The following is a 7,319-nucleotide window of genomic DNA, read 5'->3' on the forward strand; positions in this document are numbered from 1 at the left end:
CAGCAATGCTATTATGTTTTAGAGGGAAAGCACGAGGCCATGATTGCAAATACAAAGAATGATATTGATGATCTCTTATCAATTGCAGGATCTGCACTTGTGTTTTTAAAAAGGTCCTGACTTCATATTATTAATGCACATAAAATATTTCTTTTCTCGTGAGGAGTTCATGCATATAATTGCTGGCCGTGCGGAATCAATATAATGGAGTAGCATGACAGCACGATGCTAATCAATCATAGTTACCTAGATGAACGGATGCACCAAATTCAACTGCAAACTGAATTGACAAGAACGGCACAGGGATGGTCTCGAGATTTGCCGTCGGTAAGGGCCAGCTAGCGATGCCACACAAATGAATAGCACTAACTACCAGGGAGACCATCAGCATGCAAAGTCGCAGCAGCAGCTATTCATCAGAGACAAACAAAAGGTACAGGTTAACTCCAAAGAACTGGGGCACAGGTTTGAGAAACAGCTAACAGTCAAAATCCTGACCAGCACATCAATCTTCAGTTGCCCTCCCTGCTTCAGCAACACTCTCTGGTGCTGCCAGAAGAGTATATTCAATTTTATGCTGTGTGGTCTCGTTCGAATGGTATAGGAATTTATGCTCTACATTGGTTTGTGAATTGTCCAAAGACTCGTATCAAATTGCCACTGATTTTTCATCACAAAAGAGAAGAAGAAAGCAGTATCGTCCCTGTCTTCTGGAACCCCAGAAAAATAGGCAACTCTGAATTTCATGGCCTCTTTCTATTCGCTAGCAGTTAACCTAACAGTTGCCTATTTTTCTGGGGTTCCAGAACAGGGACGATACTGCTTTCTTCTTCTCTTTTGTGATGAAAAATGAGTGGCAATTTGGTGCGAGTCTTTGGACAATTCACAAACCAATGTAGTATGTCTCTCAAACCCAAAGCAAACAAGCAAAGCAGATACCATTCACATCGCATTCTACGTTTGCCCCTGAGGTGAAGAGAGTCAACTTATGCTTCCACCAGCAAGCAAGCACCAACCACCAATCTCACTAGTTATCCATCATTTCATTGCATGCTCGTCGATCTCATCATCTTGATCTCCTGGAATTAAACTGCACGCATGTGCTCGTGCACAGCTGCAGATCGTCACTGCCAGCAGTGGCTGAGATTAGTTAGAGACATGCCAGGCAGCGTCACAGGCTTTCATCTCACAATTATAGATGCACCTTGTCAGATCAAGCTCATTCCACGGGAATTCGTAGAACAAAATAATCAATCACCCAAATTGTAGCCATTCAATTCCAGTTTTTCTACTGATAAAGGGTCACTTCCCAGTCTCACTATCTCAACGCCCGTGGGGACTTGACTGAGTTTCACCCAAGTAAAACAGAGAAAAGATCAACTAAATGTCAAACATATCACCACAGTAGTAGAACGTCACCTCGAACAAAAACAGGATGTCTGAACGTTTCAATCAGGAATTCAGTTTAAGTTCTTTTAGGGAAAATCTAATTCATCCAGACCAGTTTTCTTATTGGATGTTAAGAGCTACAATAGGATTCCCAATCAAAGAACTATTTGAGAACTCTGAGAACTTTTTTTTGACAGAATACACACCGATGCAAAGCTACTATATTAACATTCCTAATCAAATAACTATTTGATCATGCACGTATGACGAGAACAAAAAATAATCGAGTAAACTGCCGTGCCTTTCCTTGCTGCCAATGACATAGGACAAGAGAACGTGATAGGCCTAGGTAGGAGCACCCAATGCACCCTGAGGATGCAAAGGATCACATGTGGAAGTTATAGCACTAGTGGGAACATACCAGCGATGCTCACCAGACAAACACAACGTGTTGTGTTGGAGCCCAATGGTGAAGTCAACTGCTCCTCCACCACCAATCTCATGATCTGGATCTGGATCTGACATCAAACTGCACGCTCATGCAGATGAGTTTGCTGCCCATAGTGGAGACATGACATGGTTATCATAAATTCAAGCAAAGGCGAATAGTTGGAGATTCTACTTACACTGATCAGACATACAAAAGAAAAATCAGCTTGTTGTGGAGGTGAGTGGCAGCGGCACAGCACCCCCATCAGTGATGAGATTCTTCCTGTCTACAAGGCCAGCCGTTGCATGGCTTGTGCTTATATAGAGAGGCAAACCATACGGGTTAAGCACCATTGAAGCAAAATTTCTTTTCTCTGAATCTCTCTTCCATTTCCAGATTCATAGAAAGCACGCCACACCATCCCCCATTCCAGCCATGGCTAGCCAGCAAAACTTCTTTTCTCTGAAGGCGAACATCTCTTCACCTTCTGCTACCATTGATACAATGTTTGATGGCTTCAGGAGGTGTGTACGTGACTACGTGTGTACAATAGTATCGAGGAGATCATATGCAGCCAAATTATCCTTTGCCAGAGCAACAAAGGTAAACTGTGAAGCTCGAGCTCGAGCACTCTCTTGCACTGATCAACATCTGCAATGCCATCCCAGAGAGCTTTTCTAAGCTCAAGACAAGCAGTCGGAAAATTACATTGGCTCTCAGGCCAAGATACAGTCCTTCATCAGTATGACCAGGATGGGGCCAAAACAGTGGAAGAAGATCAAGAAGAAATCTCCTTCAGCTGACAAGGAGAGTTGCAGGGCGCTCAAACTGTTGGCTGGAGCAAGAGAGGTCGTTGCTTCAATGCTTCAGTCATCCACGCCTTCCCTACTGAAGCAAATTGTCATGCCGAGTTATAACAAGTGGTATCTTGTCTCCAAGAAGTTCCCCAAGAAAAGACTTCCATGCAACAAGGAGCAATTACTGAAACTGGAGTTTCGAGGGCAGTGCTTAGACTTTGTTGAGCAGATTGATCCCGAGCAGAGTTTCTTTTCTGAATGATACATTGCCTATGGTTCACTGTGATTCGCACCCACCTTTTAGAGCGTCAGTTTACTGTTTATGCTGCTGATAGTGTCTTCAAGAAAAAACAACTTTGGAGCATTTAACTCAGACGAATCTTCAGAAAATACAGTTACTCAGAAATGCTCATCAACAAGTCTCTACAAGATGGCCATGTTATTCAGATGCCATGTGTTGCTCAGAAACAAGCAAAGGATCCTTGTGTAGTGGATCTTGCTATCCATGGCCAAATCAAGCCAACTCGAATATCCAAGGTTGAGCAAGCAAGTAGCATGTGTTGTGCAACACACCACACCTATTCAATTCAGTAAATGTATAATAACTAGATAACAGGTATGCACCAACCCATACTCGGTTAGTACACCATACAAAATATTTAGAACACACAATTTTGTCAAGATCCACCAATAGAGTAAACCTTCCGGTTGATTCTTGTCGCCAAGTAATGGAACATGACAATGTGATATCTCATTGGAAGAATAGCTACTGCACTAAAGAATTTGAACTACACATGGGCTAAGATTCCAAATGTTGCACCAGATCTCACAAACTTGGTATACAAAACTGTGGAGATGAGTTGGCATGATTCCTTGTGTCTACCATTCGAATGGCACTGTATCATACAGTTCCTCTGTATAAATAGGCCTCAGAAGAAGGCTAAACACATCAAACCGAAAGGTGCTCTCTCATTCTCATATCTTCAAACCTCAAGTACTCAACACAGAGGAAAGAGTCTTAGCAACAGATATGGCTTGCCATCTTAGATCAGTTAGTTTGCCTTCTAGGCCTCACACCAAGGTTGAAGAGGAGCTGCACAGCCTAGAGGCAAGCATCTCTTCACCCTCCATGACCATCGAGACTATCTCCGATGGTTTGAGGAGGCTTGGAGACATCTACAGCACCATTGAAGAGATCATGTGCCTTCCTAGCAACCAAATTTGCTCTTCCCAGCAAAGGAAGATGTTGGAAGGTGAAACCGAGTGCTCCCTTGAGCTACTAGATCTCTGCAATGCTATGTATGAGGACTTCACCGAGTTGAAGGCCATTATCCAAGATCTGTAAGTGGCGACCAGAAAAGGAGATGACACCGTTGTTCAGGTCAAGATCCAGTCTTACACCCGCCTGGTGAAGAAGGCGAAGAAACATTTCAAGAAGGCCGCGAAGAAGGTTACATCCGACAAGGAGGACTGCAGGATGGTCAGGCTGTTGAGCGAGGCTAGGGAGATCACCACCTCTCTCCTCGAGTCAACAGTACACCTCTTGTCCAAGCAAATCGCAGTGCCAAAATGGTCTCTCGTCTCCAAAGCATTCCAGAAGAAGAACTCGGTTGTTTGCAAGGAGGAGCAGTTGCAGGTCCTAGAGTGCAGTGTTGGAGATCTTGAGGCTGGAGCAGGAATTCTGTTCCGGAGATTGGTCCAGAGCAGAGTTACTCTCCTAAACATCCTTAGCTCATAGATACACTTCAACATAAGCTACTCTTGCACTATGCGATTGGCTTCCACCTTTTAAAGGATTGCTGATCTTTCCCAGTGTGTGTGTATATGTAGAATTGTACAGAATACTTCATACAGAAAGGAAACAAAAGTTTTGATCGATCTCATACTGTGAATTCAACCTTTGCATGTTTCTGAGATTCCGCACTGGTCCATAACTACCTGCTTGTTTGTACCTTGTATATTATAATGTGGCCACGTAGCCTCACACCTGCTTAATCTCATGATTTTGGTTTAGCATCTTTCACTGACATGACAGGTCCAAACTACAAGGCAAGCTTGCAAATGGATAACATCCTGCGTTGTTTTGTTTGCACCCAGCATTAAAAACACAATTACAATGATAGCGATTCCAACTTCAAATTTTTTGTTGGCAAGGCTGTGGTGGTTGCAAAACTATTTGAAAACTTTCTGGAATCCTCGTGTACTTCTAATGATACTCAGTACTGGCATCCATATCACTTGAGCACACACATGATAGTGCATTATGTCGTGGCTGCGCACTACCTTCATTACTGACACCAGCCAAATAAGTTAATTGAGCGAGAAATTACATGCAAAGCACATGAATTTTAAAGCTGAGCAAGAGGATTTGGAATAACATGATAAGATGCAAATTTTGATGACTCAATAATTCTGCATTGCCTCATATAATCATTCGTCATCACAGGCAGTAGAACCCAGCTAGGTCACAAGGCATGGCAGCAGACACTACAAAGAACTAAGAGCTAACTAGATGCATACCACGGTGGGAGCTCTGGTGGCGGCCGAGGCATCCTAACATAAGCTTGGTGGGGGGTGCCGGTGGTGGTTGGTGATGACGCGCCAGCGCTGTTTCATTTTCTCCAACTTTCCAACCTTTTTTTTCTTACAGAACTTTCCAGCTTTTGATGCCCTCTCAGACAGCAAAGGCTTTTTTTAGGATATGCTTCTTTTTGTGAAGGTAGGTCTACCTGCTTTCGTGTGGGCTGGTTCGGCTAGGCCGCGTTAACTTCGAGCCAGTTACATTCCAATTTTTGGGAGGTTTGTGAGCTCGGGGTGGTCTGTCTTGGCACATATAGTCATGTGAACACTATTGAAATTACCTTGGATTTTATAGTTTTCAAGATTCGCTCGTATTCTTAAGTTTACATTACATCAATTTTGATTTTCAATGTTGTAGTTTCATCATAATCACTAGTTATTGGTCACCCTTTACAGAGGTTATCCCACGACACATTTAGTGCTGACATGTGGCGTAATGCATGTTCAGCATGTGTTGCCATCAGGTTGTTTTGGCACGATTTCTTCGAACCTACCAGAGGATGTGTAAGATCGTTTGGAGTGTAGAGCGGGTGAATAGACTAACAGAAGTAACTACCTAAGGTTTAATTACCGAAGCGGGCTGCCTTCTCCCCAAGAAAAATTTAGGGTTTCCTTGCCTCCCGTCAGCGCCGCCGTCGGTCCGCCTCGTCTCCGGGGGCCTTAGAGCCATGGCAGCGCGGTAGATCTCAGCCCTTGCTGGCAGGAGGGCTCTATTTTCAGTTGTGTCTTCGCGTTTTGTTAGGGTTTACGTCCTGCTCAGGAAGACGAGATGACGGCAGCTCCCTGAAGGTGAAATAAGGTTCTCCCGCCTAGCCCCTGTCCGATGGTGCGTCTAGCATCGTCAGTGGGCGTGTGGAGGTGTGTCTCCGGTGGATCTGTCCTTGGTGGATTTGCTCGGATCTGATCGTAGTTCGTCTACATTCATGTGTTTTCAGGTTGGATCCTTCCGATCTACGCTACTCTTCAACGGTAGTGGTTGCTGTTCTGCTGTGCTGGTCCTATGGGGCCTTAGCATGATGACTTCCCGACTGTCTACTACAACAAGTTTTGCCCGGCTCCAGCGTGGGAGGGGCAATGACGGCAGTGCACCTTCGGCTCGCTTCAGTGCTTATAGTTGTCGCTAGGTGGTATATGGATTTGGATGTAATTTTTATTACTTCTGGTATTCGTTGTGCTGCCATGATTGAATATGAATAGATCGAAAGTTTCCATGCAAAAAAAAGAAGTAACCACCTAAAAATCGAGTCAATTTTAATCTTCACAAATTTAAAGCTTAGCTAAAGGATGCCTAAAAACACCATACACATGCAGTTCTAAAAAAGGAGTAAAGTGTGGAAGCAAAACTTGCATGTAAGGTAAGAGAGTTTGAGAGAGATCGCAAACCTTGATTGTTTCCAAGATTGGCGCTATCATACGCTGCGCTGGTGGAGGTTCAAATCACAAAGGTTCAAAGAATACATACCACAAAGGTGAAAGTCTCGGTAGGTTCGCCCACCAAGGACCCACAAAGTGCTTACCAACCTATACCACCATGGCTTATGAACCACCACAGTCAAGCCTCACTTGAGATAGATGTTTACGCAGTAAGCGATCTCCAAGCCCTCACAAACTTCTTGGTTCATTCACACCTTGAAGGCTTTTCAAGCACACCTAGCTGATCTAGGAGGCACACACTCTCCAAAAGTGACAAGATATAGTTCCTTGGTGTTGAATCCCTTATTTGTGCTTCAAAAGATAATCTCGCGCCAGTGGTGGTCAGTGCTGACGCGCCAACACTGTTTCTTTTTCTCTAACTTCGAACATTTTTTTCTTAGCAGAACTTTTCGTCTTTCGATGCCCTCTTGGATGGTAAAGGATTTTTTTAGGATAGGCTTCTTTTTGTGAAGGTAGGTGAAAGCACATTTGCTCCCTTGATGGTTTTGGTAATTCATGTTAACATACATATTGTTGGACTAATATTTTCATCTAGTATGTTTTAGAAAAGTTCAACATTGGCATGGCAAGGACATAAGATTGTGGACCCCTTCAAAATATTAAGGACATCTATTGGGACAAGCTTCAAGACTCTACATTTTTGGTTAAGTGATCCAAGATCACATTGAGTCCATAAGAAAGACAATACT

The 7,319-nt window shown here is 43.6% G+C and overlaps 1 pseudogene; it reads left to right on the plus strand.

The window, feature by feature from the left end:
* The first annotated feature begins 2,675 nt into the window (after positions 1 to 2,675).
* Positions 2,676 to 5,054, plus strand: LOC119334683 (annotated as a pseudogene).
* The last annotated feature ends 2,265 nt before the right edge of the window (positions 5,055 to 7,319 follow it).

The sequence above is a fragment of the Triticum dicoccoides genome, chromosome 7A (assembly GCF_002162155.2).
Source record: "Triticum dicoccoides isolate Atlit2015 ecotype Zavitan chromosome 7A, WEW_v2.0, whole genome shotgun sequence".
NCBI classification, from domain to species: domain Eukaryota; kingdom Viridiplantae; phylum Streptophyta; class Magnoliopsida; order Poales; family Poaceae; genus Triticum; species Triticum dicoccoides.